Raw genomic sequence first — 19,883 nt, 5'->3', positions numbered from 1 at the left:
TTCGAATAGATAATGTTAACCCTGCAAGGGTGTACTTCTTCACACACGCTCTCGCCACTTACCGCCATGTACACTCATGTATCTCGGCAACCTTCAAGCGGAAGCCTGGCGAGGGTGTCGGCCACGACCTGACTAACCACACAAGTCTCTCGTCCAGGTTTATCGCCTATTCGGGTTCCATCCGCAAGGAGATCCGGACGGGGTGTCGCTCACGACCCCAAACGATGTGTGCAGGGTTCCCAAGCCCACCATCCGGGTGCCACTTGGTACATCGGGCCACTGTGCCTAGTCTGTCCCAAGCCCACCTGTACCGGGTGCCACTTGGTAGACTACTAACACTACCTACAAACACTAGAAACTAGTTGCAACTCCTGGACAGAGATCATGTTGATTAATAAGTCGAGAGAGTCAATTAAGGATCCCAATGTGTGGTAGTAGCTGTTCATGGATCACAAACACAGAACTCAGTTCCTGAGGACGGTTGCAATGAGACAACCCACCATGCACTCCTACATGGCCTCTCACCGCTACCTTTACCAAATCGTGTTCACACACTTAGACCACACACAGTAGGACATGTTCACCACATTCCAATTCATCCCCGATGAATCAGACCTGACTCAACTCTAAGCAGTAGCAGGCATGACAACAAACATGAATGAGTAGGCACATCAGGGCTCAAACAACTCCTACTCATGTTAGTGGGTTTCATCTATTTACTATGGCAATGACAGGTCATGCAGAGGAAAAGGGGTTCATCTACCGCAACAAGTAACACATGAGTCGTTGTTGTCCTAATGCAGTAAAATGGAGCAGGAGCGAGAGAATGGGATTGTATCGGAATGAACAAGGGGGTTTTGCTTTCCTGGCACTCCTGAAGATAGTATAGTTCTTCATCGGTGTCATCGAACTCATCGTCGAAACGTCGTCTAGTGAGAGGGGACAAATACCGGCAAACAAGGGAGAACACAATCAATGCAATGCACATTATGATGCATGATCATGACATGGCAACATGCTGGTGTCTTGAGCTAATACAGCTAGCAACAAATTTAAATGAAGTTGGTTTGAACCCTAAGTTCAAATCCAAACTCCATATGTGAAATTCAAATGCCATTTATATGATTTGTCCTAAACAGCAGCTATAAGTTGTTCCAACATGCATGAAAACGGTACAGATGGATAGATTGGATTTTTCTGATCATTTTTCATATAAAATTTATCTCATTTGGATTTACGGTTGATTTTATATGATTTTTAGAAGTTTTGGATATTTTTTGAAATAAATAAATCATTTAAGATTTATTTAAATCCAAAAAAGGATTACTGCGTCAGCCTGACATCATCATGACATCAGCAGGTCAACGGGGCACGGTCTGGGTCAAACCTGACCAGTGGGAACCACTGGTCAGTGACCCTGTGACTTTTAGTGTCACAAACAGGTGGGTCCGGTCAACGGCCACGTCAGCGAGGTCAATGCCGACGTGTGGGGCCACTGTGTTTAGATTAAACTTAAACTATTTTTGTTAGCTGGTTAGTTAGGCTGTGGGGCCCGCATATCAGTGAGAGAGGGGCTAATTAGCAGGGTCATTAGTCCAAACTAGGTGGCCACGTCAGCGCACTGGCGGTTAGCCACCGGCGACCAAACAGGGCGGCGTAGGCACTCGGGATTCACCGTCCGGCAACCGTTCGACTCGGGGTTTGGCCCTACGGGCTGCTGGACATGCGCCGCACCCAACGGAGCATGCGGCTGGGCGAGAGTAGGCCGGAAACGATGGCTGCAACGATGGTAGGCGGAGGCCGGAGTTCAGTTGCGCTCGGAACCGGCGTTGCGGTGCACGGCAGGTCGAGCGGTGGGGTGCTAGGTGCTCCTGCAAACGTGCTGAGCATGGTGACGCTCTTAAACGCGGCGGAGGTGGGCTCTAGCCACGGCGGCGACGAAGTGCAACGGCGGCAAGCTTCGGTCGGGGTGGCCAAAGGGGCTAGAGGAGAAAATCGACAGAGGGGAGAGAGGGGTTGAGTAGAGGAGCTCATGGTGAGGTCGTCGGTGCTCTCAGCGTGCTCGGGGGCGGCTCGATGACGGCGAAAAGCCTCAGGCGATCTCCGTGGCCGAAGGAGGAAGAAGAGGGTGGGGGCGGCGCGTTGGGGCTCTTCTGGTCGCCTGAGACGACGAGGAGGACGAGGGCGGATCGGCGGATCTCGGGGGCGTGTCAGAGAGGCTTGGGGATGGCTGCGGCCGCGCGAGCGCTGGTCAGCAGCGACGGCTGCGCTCGGGTGAGCTCAAGGGAGAGAGCCAGGGGAGGGGACAGGGTGCAGCGAGTGAGGGAGAGGGCACAGGGGCTTCTGGCGTCTCCGCGGCACTGGTAGAAGCCCCGGGGCTCCCAGGTGGAAGCAGGAGGTGGCCGGGGGCTCTCGGGCGTGCGCCATGCCTCGCCTCTGCCTTATGGCAGAGGTGGGAGATGACTGGCAGCGGTGCTGGGCTGGGCCGGCCAGGTGGGCTGCCTACTGGGCCGTCCAGGTAAGCCAGGTAAGTCCTTCTCTCTCTTTTATTTCATGTTTTCTATTTTTATGTAACTTTGTGGCTTTTCTAAAAATACTTAGGCATTTTCAAAAATCACCAAACTGCACATGCCCATTGTTTAGAACATATCCAACATGGAACATTTCAGTTTGGGATTATTTGGACGTTTAAAATATTATATAGCATTTAAATGCCCAAATGCAAATAGAGTGTGATTTAATTCAGTGACTCAATGTTGTCCTAGAAAAATGTGAACCAATTTTGCCAGAGGTTCTAACCCAGGGCAAAAATGATGAACATTTTAGAAGGGCATTTCAGGTTCATTGAAAAAGATTTTAGTAAACCCAGTTGTCTTCGGGGGGGTGCTGGGGGTTCTGTCATCCCCATTTCAACTTTGTGCAAAAAGTATACATGATGCAACACCAGATGCTAGCACTAGGCACGGTCAGAACTAGGGATGTGACACAATTATGATGAACCAATTTCTAGTGATTTGAGTGCACTAGATTATCTTTATAAGGTTTTGCTTCAAATTCATGAATCTGAAAATTGTGATGAAGAAATTTATGAAGAGATTCACGATAGCTCCTTGAATAAAAAGCATGATTGCAATGATTTTACTAAAAATTCTATTAGTGTCAATTGTGCTAATAATATGAAAACCCCTAAGCTTGGGGATGCTAGTTTTGCTATGTCCACTACTTGTTCCAATGATCATGATTGGGGTGATTCTTCTTATGATCTTGAAAATTTATTTAAGCCCCATGATGAATATGAGATTGATAATAATGTTTGTAATAATATTGAAAGTGGGTTTGGAAGAGTGTCAACTTTAGATCCCACATATTTGGGGAATGTTCAATCTTATGATTTTTTTGGTAAAAGTGGGTTTGGAGAGGTCATAACTTTAGTTAATGTTAATCCCACTACTTTGGAAGAGTGTCAACTTTGCATGCATGTGGATCATGAAGAGAAAATTTTGTGTGATAGATATTTTGTTGAATTTTCTTATGATCCTACATGTAATTATTATGAGAGAGGAAAATATGGTCGTAGAAATTTTCATGTTACTCAATTACCTCTCTTCATGTTGAGATTGCTATCGTCCCTTTCTTCTTCCTTGCATATGCTAGTTTTTGCATGCCTTGATAATTTGTTTGCTTATAAAATGCCTATGCATAGGAAGTATGTTAGACTTAGATGTGTTTGTCACGTGTTTTATGATTCTATCTTTGTGCTTCAATTCTTCTCTTTTATGTGAGCGTCATTGAAATTATCAATGCCTAGCTAAAAAGGCTTTAAAGAATAGCGCTTATCGGGAGGAAACCCAATTTTATTTTTGTTCTTTGCCTTTTGTTCCTGTTTAGTAATAAATAATTCATATAGACTCTAGTTAGATGTGGTTTTTTGTTTTAACTAGTGTCTGTGCCAAGTTAAACCTTTAGGATAGCTTACGGTAATAGTTGTGTTGATCCTGCTGAAAAACAGAAACTTCTGCGCCCAGTAAGTAATTTCCAGGATTTTATTGAACTGTGCTTTTGATCTGATTCTTTTTTCTCTGGATTGGTGCACAGATTGCTCAGGTTGTCCTAATTTTTCCGAATTTTTGGAGTTACAGAAGTATTCAAGAGATACAGATTGCTACAGAATGTTCTGTTTTGACGGATTTTGTTTTCTATGTGTTGTTTGCTTATTTTGATGAATCTATGGGGAGTATCGGGGGGTATGAACCATGGAAAAATTGGAATATAGTAGATATTACACCAATATATATAAAGAATGAGTTTGAAACAGTACCTTAAAGTTGTGATTTATTTTCTTATACTAACGGAGCTTATAAGATTTTCTGTTGAGTTTTGTGTTGTGGAGTTTTCAAGTTTTGGGTAAAAATTTGATGGACTATGGAATAAGGAGTGGAAAGAGCCTAAGATTGGGGATTCCCAAGGCACCCCAAGGTAATATTCAAGGACAACCAAAAGCCTAAGTTTGGGGATGCCCCGGAAGGCATCCCCTCTTTCGTCTTTGTCTATCGGTAACTTTACTTGATGCTATATTTTTATTATTTTGGTTGGAGCATCTTGTATGATTTGAGTCTTTGCTTTTTAGTTTACCACAATCATCCTTGCTGTACATACCTTTTGAGAGAGACACGCATGAATCGTGATTTATTAGAATACTCTATGTGCTTCACTTATATTTTTTGGGCAGGCAATATTGCTCTAGTACTTCACTTATATCTTTTTAGAGCATGATGGTGGCTTTATTTTATAGAAATTGATGAACTCTCATGCTTCACTTATATTATTTTGACAGTCTTTTAGAACAGCATGGTAATTTGCTTTGGTTATAAATTTAGTCCTAATATGATAGGCATCCAAGAAGGATATAATAAAAACTTTCATATAAAGTGCATTAAATACTATGAGAAGTTTGGTTCTTTATGATTGTTTTCAGATATGAAGATGATGATATTAGAGTCATGCTAGTGGAGTAATTGTGAATCTGATAAATACTTGTGTTGAGGTTTGTGATTCCCGTAGCATGCACGTATGGTGAACCGTTATGTAACGAAGTTGGAGCATGAAGTATTTATTGATTGTCTTCCTTATGAGTGGCGGTTGGAGATGAGCGATGGTATTTTCCTACCAATCTACCCACCTAGGAGCATGCGTGTAGTACTTTGTTTTGATGACTAATAGATTTTTGCAATAAGTATGTGAGTTCTTTATGACTAATGTTGAGTCCATGGATTATATGCACCCTCACCCTTCCACCATTGCTAGCCTCTCTTGTGCCGTGCAACTTTCGCCGGTACCATACACCCACCATATACCTTCCTCGAAACAGCCACCATACCTACCTATTATGACATTTCCATAGCCATTCCCAGATATATTGCCATGCAACTTTCCACCGTTCCATTTATTATGACACATTTCGTCATTATCATATTGATTTGCATGATCATGTAGTTGACATTGTATTTGTGGCAAAGTCACCTTTCATAATTCTTTCATACATGTCACTCTTGATTCATTGCACATCCCGGTACACCGTCGGAGGCATTCATATAGAGTCATATTTTGTTCTAAGTATCGAGTTGTAATTCTTGAGTTGTAGTAAATAAAAGTGTGATGATCTTCATTATTAGAGCATTTTTTTTCATGTGAGGAAAGGATGATGGAGGCTATGATACCCCCACTAGTCGGGGTGAGACTCCGGACGAAAAAAAAGAGGCCAAATAAAAAATGAGAAAGGCCCAAACAAAAAAATGAGAGAAAAAGAGAGAAGGGGCAATGTTAATATACTTTTACCACACTTGTGCTTCAAAGTACCACCATGATCTTCATGATAGAGAGTCTCCTATGATATCACTTTCATATACTAGTGGGAATTTTTCATTATAGAACTTGGCTTATATATTCTAATGATGGGCTTCCTCAAATTGCCGTACGTCTTCTTGAGCAAGGAAGTTGGATGCACACCCACTTAGTTTCTTTTTGAGCTTTCATACACTTATAGCTCTAGTGCATCCGTTGCATCGCAATCCCTACTCACTCACATTGATATCTATTGATGGGCATCTCCTTAGCCCGTTGATATGCTGATATGTCTCCATCGTATCTACAATTTTGATTGTTTGATGCCAATATTATTCAACTTTTACATACTTTTGGCAACTTTTTATATGATTTATTTGGACTAACTTACTTATCCAGTGCCTAGTGCCTGTTCCTGTTTGTTGCATGTTTTTCTATAACAGAAAATCCATATCAAACAAAGTCCAAACGTGATGCAACTCAACAGAGAATTATTTCGGAATATTTGTGGATTTTAGGAGTTGGAATCACCGCAAATGGAGGCCCACACAGATCACGATACACCAGGGCGCGTCCCAGGCCCCTGGCGCGTGGTGGTGGGCGTTGCCATCCTCGAACAATGGTTGGATCTCTACTTTGGGTGCAAGGAAGCTTATATTCAGAAAAAAAAATTGTGCAAAAAGATCAGCGCAATTGGAGTTACGGATCTCCTGGAATATAAGAAACGGTTTTCGGCCAGATAAGGGGAGCGCGAAACAAAAGAGAACAGAGAGGGACATCCAATCTCGGAGGGGCTCCTGTCCCTCTGTCGCCATGGAGGCCATGGACCAGAGGGGGAACCCTCCTCCTATCTAGGGGGAGGCCAAGGAAGAAGAAGAAGGAGGGGGCTCTCTCCCCCTCTTTCCCGGTGGCACCGGAGTGCCACCGGGGCTAGGATCGTGACGACGATCTACATCAACAATCTTCCTACCATCAACACCAACTCTCTCCCCTCTATGCAGCGTCGTAACACCCCTTCTCCCCGTTGTTATCTCTACTTAAACATGGTGCTAAAGTCCATATATTATTTCCCAATGATCTATGGTTATCCTATGATGTTTCAGTAGATCTGTTTTGTCCTATGGCTTAATCGTGATCTTGGTTGGTATGATTGTATATTTTATTTTTGGTGTTGTCCTACAGTGCCCTCCGTCTCGCGCAAACATGAGGGGCCCCGTTGTAGGGTGTTGCAATATGTTCATGGTTCGCTTATGGTGGGTTTTGAAAGTGATAGAAGCTTAAACTCAAGTAAGTGGGGTATGACGTATGGGAGTAAAGAGGACTTGATACTTAATGCTATGGTTGGGTTTCACAACCTTAATGATCTTTAGTAGTTTTGGATGCTTGCTAGAGTTTCAATTATAAATGCATATGAGCCAAGTAGAGAAAGAATGTTAGCTCATGCCTCTCCCTCATATAAAATTACAAGAATGATTACCGGTACTTGTTATCGATTGACTAGGGACAAATGACTTTCTTGTTGACAAAATGTCGGTGGGAAACGACACCTATGGGATCACAAGAATCCCTACTACGGTTGCGGGGCGCGGGGTTGTGAGAAGAGTAGGATTAGTAATCAGCACAAAGATCGTTTACCCAGGTTCGGGCCACGAGGATGCGTAAAACCCTAGTCCTGCTTGGTGGATGTATTGAGTGTTCTTGAGCTCTCAAACTAGCTATGGGTGCTGCGTGGTTCGAAAGAGCCGAATCCTTTTCCAGTGCGCCATGGGCCTCCTTTTATAGGCGAAAGGGGCTGCCACAGTGGCACACAGGAGGTGGAAAGGCCTACAGTGTTGCGAGCTTATCGCCAGTATTACAGGACAAGACACATTTAATGTGTGGCATAGGTGTCCCTTCACTTTATCGGGGACGGGAGTGAGGCCCGTCCCATCTGTCGCTGCTCCTCCTCGCTTCGACACGCGCCCTGGCTAGCGATGCATGCGGCGCCATGTAGGCAGGCAATCAGCTGAGGTGGCGCGGTGGTGGAGCCATCACGAAGATCTGCATGTCGCCACGCAGACGCGTGCTGAGTTGGCCTGGAAGCTGCATGTTGCCACGCAGGTGCCTGCCCAGCTGGTTGGGCTGGCAGCTGCATGTGAACAGCGGCGGAGACTTGGTTGGTGCGGGCCTGGCGGTGGCCCTGCTGACGCCCTTGGCAAGGGTCTTGTCGGGTGGCCCGGCAAGGGCCTTGCCGTGGCGTTCTATCGTCCCCGGCAAGGATCTTGCCAGGGGTCTTGAAGGTTTCCTCGGCAAGGATCCTGGTTGCCTTCCAATCCTCATCTGATCTTGAATATCTTTTGTCCTCACAAAGATCTGCATGCCACCATGGAGGTGCCTCCTGAGCCCTGGCCCAACATGGTTGATGATGTTGGAGACCGTGGGCTCGAGGGTGGCTCACTCCGCTGGTGTGGGCGAGCTACCCTGGCAAGGGGCTTGCCGAGGCTGCTGAGCCCCCCTGGCAAGAGCCTTGCCGGGGAAACCTGCTTTGTCCAGCTGCTCCCTGTGGTCTTGGCGTTGCGCTGATTGCTTTTGTGGCTTTGACTCCTTCCTTCCCTCCTCTTCCCTGCTATGCATGGCTTCGGCCTATGGCTCTGACTACCCGCGCACAAGTAAGGGGTACAAAGGAGTGCGCCTACTTTAGTACACCGACAGGAGCCCCCGGGCCTGGGCCACACATAAGCGCGACACGTTGTGAGGCCAGGCCCAAAACGGTGCACAGGCAGATGGGGCGGTTTTTACCGTGGTAACTGTTTTGTCCACTGCGATTCCCCCACGATCCACGTTGAATGCGTGACGTGGGGATCGCGCGCGCGTGTGTGATCGAAGCATGCTAGGGACAGTAAAGAGGCGGCTTGCGTGTCCTTTTGAGACCGCAGGGCCACGGCTCATTTACTGCCCTTGCTTGGGAACAGTCGCTCCACGCGTCCCATTGCGCTCGTCCTTCGTGCCAAGTTCGGTGCATGCATGATGCAGAGCAAATGACAGGCGCACGAGATACGGGAAGTCATGCGCGTGCAGGCTGATTCCCACCGCCTTCAATTGAGCAGGGAGGGCGGTCGATGGCCCCGCCCGTGGTCACTTCAATGGCCCGGATTGGTCAAGAGGGGCGGCCGAGCCTCGCCCCCGCCCCTTTATAAAGAGGGGAGCGGGAGGAACGGTGCCTCTTAATCCTTTATCATCCGCCTCTCCCCGTTCCTGCTTCCTCCTTCCTTCTTTCATGGTGAGGGGGCATGGCGACGCTTCATCGGTGGCGGCGAGGGTCTCAGGTCGACAACGCATTGCTCCTCCCCAAGAGTTCGCAGCGGCGGATCTTCTCGTTAGAGGGAGGGGGAGGGGGTGAGGTCGAGGCCACCATGGCACTCGAGGGAGAGGAAGATGGGGCGGCAGATCGGTCTCGCCTCTGCCAGCGGCCCCTCCTCCAATGGAGGGCCACGTCGGGGACAACCCTTGCGAGTTCTTCATCAGGCTGCGCAAGCCGCCGCGCCGTCATCTTCGCCTCCCGACTCCATTTGCACGGGAGATGGAGCTGGATCCGCCGCAAGCGTTGCGGCTGCATATGAGGGGTTGTGGGAACAGCAACATATGGGCCGATGTCGAGTTCCCCGCCCCTCACGTCATGTATGTCTGCCGAGGGTGGAAGACCTTTGCCCGTGTCCACAGCCTGACGCTGGGGCTCGTTCTCCTCTTCAAGTTGATGGAGGACTGCCTGCTCTCCGTCAAGATTTTTGGGGACCTTGGCACTCGTCTAAAGTGCTGCGTGGAGAGCTCCTCCGACGATGAAGATTCCTCCTCGAGCGAGAGTGACAAGGAGGATAGCGGCAGCGACGACTAGGGTAGGGGGCGGCAGGATGACGGGTCTGACTAGGCATCGGGCGTGCCATTCCGAGGCAACACCGGCGACCCCATCATCCGCGTCGCTGGCTCCTTGAACTTCTCGGGGTCGCTTCCTTGGGCAGCTGGCGTGGGGAGGCCGGAGAAGGCGAAGAAGGCGGGTGGCGGGCCGTCAAGTTGGAGTACGATGGCACCGACGCCTTCATAGCATATTGACGGACTGCTGCCTCATATTCCAGCTCTTCCTCCGGCACCGCCACCGCCAACCCTCTCCTAGGCGACCGCCGGCATATTCTCTTGGTGCCTTCTGCTGCTTGTACTACACCTAAGCGCCCCTTTTTCCCTTTTTGCCTTCTTGTTTCATTTCCTAAGGAGAGGGACAAGAAAGGGATTACGGGCACCTTATCTTTTTTTAGTCTTGTAAGCCTTCGGGCCTTTGTCAAATTTAGAACTTGTAATCCCCCTGCTCATATTTTTCATTTCGTATGAATCGTACCTCTACGGGATGTTTTTAATGAAAAGGGATGTTTGCCGGGGTTTTTGTTCGCGGGTGAAACCCACGACAAGGAGTGAATCCTCGTTACTATCTAAAATAAACGTTTTTTGCCCGGCAACAGGCCTTTCCATCCCCCCACTTTGCTCGACCTTTCTCACGCTCTTGGTGGAGGTAGGTGAGGGAGTCCTGGATAAGGGGGTATCCGGACAGCCGGACTATATACTTTGGCTGGACTGTTGGACTATGAAGATACAAGACAGAAGACTTTGTCACGTGTCCGGATGGGACTCTCCTTGGCGTGGAAGGCAAGCTTGGCGATTCGGATGTAGATCTCCTCCTCTATAAACCGACTCTGTGTAAACCTAGCCTCCTCCGGTGTCTATATAAACCGGAGGGTTTAGTCCGTAGGACACAACAACAATCATACCATAGGCTAGCTTCTAGGGTTTAGCCTCTCTGATCTCGGGGTAGATCAACTCTTGTAATACTCATATCATCAAGATCAATCAAGCAGGAAGTAGGGTTTTACCTCCATCGAGAGGGCCCGAACCTGGGTAAACATCATGTCCCCTGCCTCCTGTTACCATTAGTCTTAGACGCAAAGTTCGGGACCCCCTACCCGAGATCCGCCGGACAGATCTTCGTGTTCAGCGGCTTTGCACTGCGGGCCAACTCGCTTGGCCACCTGGAGCAGATCGATAGCTACGCCCCTGGCCATCAGGTCAGGTTTGGAAACCTAAACTACACCACTGACATCCGCGGAGACTTGATCTTCGACAGATTCGGGCCCGTGTCAGGTGCGCTGAACAATCACGACGAGCATGATCTAGATCTGCAGTCGGACAGTATTCAGAACATCGTACCTGCTATATCTTCGGACTTTGTTCCAAAGCAGGTCATGCCTTCCAAGGGCAGGTGGATGGACCCCACCCCGGAGGCCGCGCACTCATCGGCGTTGGAGCCGAACACAGACTCCTCTCCTCAGGAAGTTTGTACCTCCGGACCCCCAGACTCATCTCCGATAGTGTGTTTCGGACCGCGTGCATCTGTGCCCATCGAATCTAATTGGGCTCCAGTCATGGAGTTCACCACCGCGGATATCTTTCAGCACTCACCCTTTGGAGATGTGCTGAATTCATTAAGGTCTCTCTCTTTGTCAGGAGACTCCTGCCCGAACTATGTCCGGCTCGAGTGGGAAGCTGGCGACGAAGAAATTCGTTACCCACCCACCACCCACTTAATAGCCACAGTCGATGATTTGACCGACGTGCTTAACTTCGACTTCGAAGACATCAACGGTATAGACGACGATGCGGGAGAAATATAGGAACCACCACCCACAGGGCGCTGGACTGCCACCTCTTCATATGATATATATATATGGTGGATACTCCCAAAGAAACTAGTGGTGATGAGGCAACAGGAGATAACCCCTCGGGGAAGAAAGCAAAACATGGGCGTCATCGGCGCCGCTCCAAGCCTCGCCACAACAATACCGGCACTGGAGAAGAAAATCCAGATGGCACGGAAGAGGAATATGATCCTGATCAACCCACCTTCGAGCAAGCCGAACAGGAACACAGGCAGGCTAGCCTAGACGAACAGGCAACAGACGGATACTTGGAGGATGATAACTATATGCCTCCCTCCGAAGACGAGGTGAGCCTCGGTGACGATGAATTTGGTGTACCAGAGGATCCCATAGAGCAGGAGCGCTTCAAGCACAGGCTTATAGCCACTGCAAGAAGCCTGAAAAAGAAGCAGCAACAGCTCCAAGAGGACCAAGATCTGCTCATAGACAGATGGACCGAAGTCCTGGCGGCCGAAGAATACGGACTCGAACCCCCAAGCAGGGGATACCCAAAGCATAAACCGCTAGAAGAAGAGGTCGAAGAGCCTGAACTTCCAGCACAAGATGAGGCTGACCGACCACCACGTGGCCGGGATAACACGGCATGTCAGGCCGGACAGCAGCCCGCACCCCCACGCCGGTTCGCCATGGCCTGGGGTAATACGCAGGACCTGCAAGATATACTAGAAAACAATGCAGGACAACCAAGATCGATCTACGGATCACGAGGGCACGCCACAGCTCAGGACACCGATCGTCACGCCGGATACAATATTGATCAATCTGGCCGGGCGGGACATTACCGACCAGACCTAATCGGACTACGCCGCGACATAGCCCGGCACAGAGGCGCTGCACACCCCTCTGCTTCACTAACGAAGTAATGGAACATGAATTCCCAGAAGGGTTTAAACCCATCAACATCGAGTCATACGATGGCACAACAGACCCCGCGGTGTGGATCGAGGATTTTCTTCTCCACATTCATATGGCCCGCGGTGATGACCTACATGCCATCAAGTACCTCCCACTCAAGATTAAAGGGCTAGCTAGACACTGGCTGAATAGCCTGCCAGCAAACTCTATTGGCAGCTGGGAAAACCTTGAGGATGAATTCCTCGATAACTTCCAAGGTACCTATGTGCGACCACCGGATGCTGATGACTTAAGTCACATTACCCAACAGCCCGGAGAGTCGGCCAGGAAATTCTGGACTCGGTTCCTAACTAAAAAGAACCAAATTGTCGACTGTCCGGACGCCGAGGCCCTAGCGGCCTTTAAGCATAATATCCGTGACGAGTGGCTTACCCGACACCTCGGCCAAGAAAAACCGAAGACCATGGCGGCACTCACGACACTAATGACCCGCTTTTGCTCGGGTGAGGATAGTAGGCTGGCTCGCAGCAACACAGCGCCAGGAAACCCTGGCACCTCAGATACCCGTGATAGTAACAGAAAGCCACGGCGCAACAGACACAAGCGTCGAAACAATAGCGACAATGCGGAGGATACGACAGTCAACGTCGGATTCAGTAACTCCAAATCTAGTCAACGGAAGAAGCCGTTCAAAAGAAACAACCCGGGATCGTCCAGTTTGGACCGCATACTCGACCGCTCGTGCCAGATTCACGGCACCCTCGACAAACCAGCCGATCACACTAACAGAGATTGCTGGGTGTTCAAACAGGTCGGCAAGATAAATGCCAAGAACAAGGACAAGGGGCTACACAGCGATGATGACGAGGAGCCCCAGCGTCCGGACACTGGAGGACAGAAGAAATCCCCCCCCCCAGGTAAAAACGGTGAACATGATCTATGCCACTCACATCCCCAAACGGGAGCAAAAGCGTGCACTTAGGGACGTCTATGTGATGGAGCCCGTCGCCCCAAAATTCAACCCATGGTCAACCTTCCCAATCACCTTTGATCGCAGGGACCATCCGACCAACATCTGTCAAGGCGGCTCAGCCGCATTTGTCCTTGACCCAATCATCGACGGATTCCACCTCACGCGAGTTCTCATGGACGGTGGTAGCAGCCTGAACCTGCTTTATCAGGACACAGTGTGCAAAATGGGCATCGATCCATCACGGATCAAAACCACCTTTAAAGGTGTAATTCCAGGGGTAGAGGCCCGCTGCATGGGCTCAATAACACTGGAAGTGGTCTTCGGATCTCTGGATAACTTCCGAAGCGAGTAGTTAATCTTTGATATTGTCCCTTTCCGTAGTGGCTATCATGCACTACTTGGACGAACTGCATTCTCTCGTTTCAATGCGGTACCGCACTATGCATACCTCAAACTCAAGATGCCAGGACCTCGTGGGGTCATAACAGTCAATGGAAACACAGACCGCTCCCTCCGTACAGAAGAGCATACTGCGGCCCTCGCGGCAGAAGTACAAAGCAGCCTCCTCCAACAAACAGCCAATTTGGCAATGACATCCCTGAACACTGTCAAGCAAGTTTGGACTACCCCGCAATAGGACCGCCAGGCACGCCAGGAGCTCGATTAGCAACCCGGCCTCCACCCCAGCCCCATTCAAGCGGCGTTACTGCCACGCGTACATAACTACGCGCTCAAGATACCATGGGCATAGGTGGAGGCAGGACGACAATGCGGCCAGAGTGCGGTTTAGCCGCCAGGAGGCTCGCATACCTTTTTCTTTTTCAGGACCCCACTTTCGGGCAGCCCCTTCAGAGAGATCGGATAACCGGACACATCACAGAAGATACTCCAAGGAGGCACAGAGGCATCGCACGCTAGGGAGTACTCAGGTGGTCTTCTCCAATGATCGTTATACCTGTCCTTACATACACGCATGTAGCCTTCCCTTGGATAGGATATGTCAAATAGTCCTATTTTTCTGCTTAATGCATCAATTGTACACCTACGCTTTGCCGTATTGTCCAAATAAATTGGAAGTAATACATAGCGTCAGCTTCTTATTACTATCCTCATAATTTCCTTTGAATATCTATTCAATATTTGCATCCGTACACTTTGGTATGGTCAGTTGGCCAGGGGCTTCTTATCAAGCCCCATAAAATGGCAAGAAAAGTCCGAACACTTTCAACAGTGCGGCACCCCGAACTTATAGCATTATATGCATCAGCTCCGAATCATGTCTTGGGTCAATAGTTGGGTTAGCCCGGCTCCCTTGTTTTGGTACCTTACGTTCTGTTATATCGGCTAAGGTAGCGCAGGGAGAACTACTGCGATTGTGTCCCGGTTCTTCCGGACGAGCACCTCACTAGAGAAAGCCGAAAAGTGACCGTCATGATGCGGCGAGAGCTGGTCGCTGTTCGCGAGGTAGTAAAATCCCTAAAGATTTTTTCCGCTTAAGGCGAGGAATCGGCCTTGCCCGATTTAGGCGTGTATAACGCCCCAATTCGGCTTTCTGAATACTAGGGGCTTTGCTGAAATTTAAAATTATAGACTTCTATGGCCAAGTGAGAGTTATAAAGCCGAATAGTCCGATTGCCTGGTTCACTGCGCTAAACACCTCCTTAAAGGACCAAGAATTTGGATAAAGAGTGTTTAAGTTTTCCACGAATACTCCAGTACTAGTTACAAGGGGGCGGAAGCCGACGACTGGCCTACTTTCAAGATTTGATAAACAGACGCAGAGAAGGTAATATTTTAAATCAAACAAAGCGTTATATAGCGCAATCAAACTCGTCCTCATATTACACAGACGGCACGAGTACATTTACTCGAAAATAATGTTCTTAGGACATTCATCCACCACAAGCCGAGCGCCTTTCATAACGCCACTATAATACATCTGGGGGTAGCGATGCTCCTTGCCCTTCGGGGGTCCATCCTTCAAGAGCTGCTCAGCATCAAGTTTGCCCCAATGCACCTTCGCGCGGGCAAAGGCCCGTCGGGAACCCTCAATACATACAGACTGCTTGATAACTTCTAGCCGTGGACAGGCATGCACCATTCGCTTCACCAGGCCAAAGTAGCTATCGGGCAGGGGCTCGCCAGGCCACATTCGGACTATGAGGTCCCTCATGGCCTGTTCGGCTGCATTGTGGAGTTCGATCAGCTGCTTCAGTTGGTCACTCAGAACCATTGGGTGTTCGGCCCCAGTATATTGGGACCAGAACAGCTTCTCCGTAGAGCTCCCCTCTTCAGCGCGATAGAACTCCGTGGCATCTGAAATGTTGCATGGCAGATCTGCGAACGCTCCTGGAGAGCTCCGGATTCGTGTAAGTAAAATAAATGACTCCTCCACATGCTTGCTTTGCATAAAGAATGCCTTACCCCCCGCTATCTTCTTGGCCGCCTAGATTTCCTGGAGGGCCTTTTGGGCTTCGGCCTTGGCGTCGGCCGCGCTTTGGAGGGCCTTTGCAAGCTCAGACGCTTGTGTCTTGTAGTCATGCTCCAGGGAGCCGAACTTCTTGCCGAGCTCCTGCAGCTCCTGCTGTACCTCTCCCACCCAATCATCTTGCTTCTCTCGCTCGGTGTGCTCCGTATCCGCCCTGGCTTCGGCCGCGGACAGCGCTTCCTTCAGAGCCGCCACTTCGGTCGCGGTCCCTATCAAAACCAATGATGTTTTTTCTTAGCATCACCAACTTTTTATCCTCTATACGACATATGGACGGGGTTTCTTTTACCTTTGTTCGCCTCGAGCTGCTTCTTCACGAGGCCGAGCTCTTCTTCGGCCTGCCCTAGTTCGCGCTTGAGTCCGGCAACCTCAGCCGTGCGCGCAGCGGCGGTCAGCAGCAGTGCCTATTTGATTCATTCAGACAAATATCATTAGCTTCCTGCGGTTTTCTAGTTGACCCTCCGTTTGGCTATTCTTTCCGAACATCAACCAGAGTATCAGGGGCTACTATCTATCGGGTGATATTTTCTCACACTTTCCTTACCTCAAAGCCTGTTAGCAGGCTGGTGCAGGCTTCGGTCAAACCGCCCTTGGCGGACCGAACCTTCTCAATCACCGTACCCATAAGTGTACGGTGTTCATCCTCGATGGGAGCGCCTCGAAGCACTTCCAACAAATTATCCGATGCCTCCGGCTGGGCGGAGGTCATCGGCACGGCCAGCTCGCCCTCCTTCGCGAGGGACTGCTTACTGGAATCCGGAACCTTTGTAGGCTTGGGTGTAGTAACCGGCTGGGAGCCAGGCTTGTTGTGGCTCCCGTCAGCATGATCCATGGGGTTCCCATCCCGCATGTGTCCGGCGCCCGAGATTTTGCCTTGGGGCATCTCCGGAGCCATCGCCTCTTGCTCTGGCATCCTCCAGGAAAACACCTCGATGTCATCCGCAGGTCGTGGGGAGGTTGCCGTCGGGAGCGAATTCATCTCCGACTCGTTTAGAGACTCCTCCGAAGAGGACTCCTCGAGATTGGACCCGGCCGGACTGCATAAACATGTCCGGCGTCATTATAAACCATGAGGTCAAAGTCGCATGGAAAGTACTATGAATGCGGATACTTACGACCTCGCCCGGGGCTTGCCCCTGGGCAGCCACTCCTTGTCACTGAAAGCGGCAGTAGTGGAGTGATCGGGAAGGGACACTTTCCCCTTCTTCGGCGCCCCGGCCTCCACTGACGGGGCGGCCTGTAACGCCCCGAGTCCGATGCTCCAGTTGCCTTCCATTTATTTTAGTTGTTGCCGTGTGTTTATTGTGTGTGGCATTGTCATAATTATTTTGCATATTTCTTTTCCCTATGTTTGTTGCCATGATCATGTTGAGTGCCTTGTCATATTTGCTTCTTGCTTCATGATCATCATTGTTTACATTGCATTGTGCCTTTTGTCATTTTGCATTTCATCATAATCACCATGTGCATCACATTCTTCATGATGTTGTCATGCTCTATGCATGTTGCATGTGACCAAACCCCTTGCTATGTCTCTCAAATCTACCCATGCATCAACACCTCCTTCTTCCTTCTTATTCTTTTCATTTTTGCTAGTGCCATTTTCTGTCCTCAATAAATGTTCATTCTTTTCCTATAAATCCTGCACTTTTCCTACATCCTCTCTGCTAATTTTCAGCCCATTTGAAAGTGTTTTGGTTGGGTTAAAAAAATGGCTCAAGTTTGAATTTAATTCAAACTTGAATTATTTTTATATCCTTAAAAATACCCAAAGCAATTTATTAAAATTCTGAACAAATTTTGGACTCCAGATATATTCTCATATCTCTCTCACGCCTTCCCTTTATCTTTGAGCTTTTCTCTCTTATTTTCTGTTTGTGGAAATTGAGAAAAGAAAGAATAAGAGGGAGAGGGAGAGAGAGAGCCCAGCTCCAGCAGCAGCAATGCAGTCTAGCACCAGCAGCAGCAGCGCTACTCCAGCCAAGCCGTGGCCCATCTAGCCCAGCCCCGCAGCCCACCGATCACCTCCCTGGTAAAATTTTCCCCATGGCCAGCCGATCACCCCGCTGACCCCACCTGCCAGCGACCCGTCTCCCTCCTTTTCTTCTTCCTCCCTCTTTGTCTCTCACGGTGAAAACTAGGGGGAGTACATGGCCACCGTGGCCGAGCTCACGTCGCTCCCCTCCTATAACGCGACCCCCTAGGGTTTCCCTCTCGCCGCGGCCACCCCTTTTCCCTTCTCCTGCTCCTCCTTCTTCTTAAAGAGGCGGAAACCAGAGAGCTCCCGGCGCACTCCTATGGCTCCGCTGCGGCCATAGCCATCCTCCGTCGTCTTCTTCGCTCCGGGTCGACTCGACTGCATCATATTCTTCGTCTTCTTCAAGGCCAGGAGCCAGGAGGGACCAGGGCCGATGCGATCGACTCCCTCCATGACGGCATCTTCCCTGCTTCCTCTTCTACACGGAGCCGAACGCCTCCACGAACAGTGCCTCTGCGTCGTTTGCGAGGCATCCTCCATCGTCATCTTCCTCACCGTCGCTCGTAACCACAAGGACTCCGGCGCTTCCTCCCCGACGTCCTCTTCATCACCGTGGAACGTCAAGACGCTGCCACGTTCATCTCCTTCTTCCTCGGGTCTGGGACATCACCATCAGAATTTGTCGTCGCCCATCGTCCCCGAGCTCGATCGACTCCACCAACCAACCCTACGTGAGTGTCCACACCTCCCCATCAGCTTCTCCCCTTTGATTGCGCCCTGTTTCGTCCATCTCCGTTGAGCTCAAGCGCTCCTCCGTCGGACCTCGTCGCCGGCGAGTGTTACGACCTCTATTTGTTGCCAATTCCTTCGTTCAGCGCACCGTGTTTGTCCTTGGTACGTCAGGTCCGAGCACCTCCGCTGCTCTCTATGCACAGCGCAGGCACCTCCTCTGCACATCCCGCCATCTGCACACACACATAGCCTCCATGCTCGCGTCCTTGCCAGTTTCCTCGCACGCCCGCGCACCCGCGCCGCCTTGTCGTGTTTTTCTTCCCTGCCACTGCATGTGTCCGCATGCCCGAGCCGAGCAACGCTCGAGCTCGAGCGCCCGCATCCCTCCTCTAGAGCGCGCCAAATTCCCCTTACAAACCCACATGCCCGCCACTGCTCAGCCGCCCTCGCCGTCGTCTCGTTTGCTCGTCGGCAACCATGGCCGAAGCGAGGCTCAGCCTTGCGCCAGCCCTGCCTTGCGCATCCATGCCCGCACCCTCGCATCCTTGCTCTACCTCACGCACCCTGGCACATTTCCGCACACACGCCGGTGATCCGATTCTCTTGTAGTCGCTGCTCTGCTCGTCGTCGTCGCCGGCAAGTCGCTATGCATCAATCGATCCAAGACCGGGTCTTGCTCTCTTAAATTAGAGCTCTGCACCTTCCTAATCACAAGCACTCGGCCAGCCCGACTGGTCAGCATGCATCACACACTCCAGGAGGTCCTGTGTTCGAGTCCCACGCGCCCCAAGTTTTGCTCTGTTTTTCCTGTACAGTTGCACGCACACACCCACAGCCGCATCGGGCTGAATCTGCAACCGGGCTTGCACAGTGCGTTGAATCCGACTCGTGCATATTTATTTTTCCCACTCTGTGTATTTTACCATTTTTCAGTGCATTATTATTTACAGGAACTGCCACTGTTTTGCAATGTTAATAACTAAAGATCCATGCATCCAAATAAAATATGTCATATATGCATCTTGCTCAGATTTTCATGTAGTTTCACAATGTCCAACTTTCATCCATGTTTAAAGTGTTTAAACTTGTTGTTTGTTTAATTTTACTTAAATGCCATGTTAAAATGATTTATTTCATAACTAAAGAACCGTAGCTCCAATTTTAATAAACTTTATATGTAAATGGGGTGGAAAAATGCATAGATTAACATGGTGCACTGTGTTTTACTGTTTAAAAACATTAAAAATATGTTTTAGGGCAGAACAGTACCAAATTCGA

Source organism: Triticum aestivum, chromosome 2B (assembly GCF_018294505.1).
Source record: "Triticum aestivum cultivar Chinese Spring chromosome 2B, IWGSC CS RefSeq v2.1, whole genome shotgun sequence".
Taxonomy (NCBI): Eukaryota; Viridiplantae; Streptophyta; class Magnoliopsida; order Poales; family Poaceae; genus Triticum; species Triticum aestivum.
Note: the sequence above shows the minus strand (reverse complement) of the source record.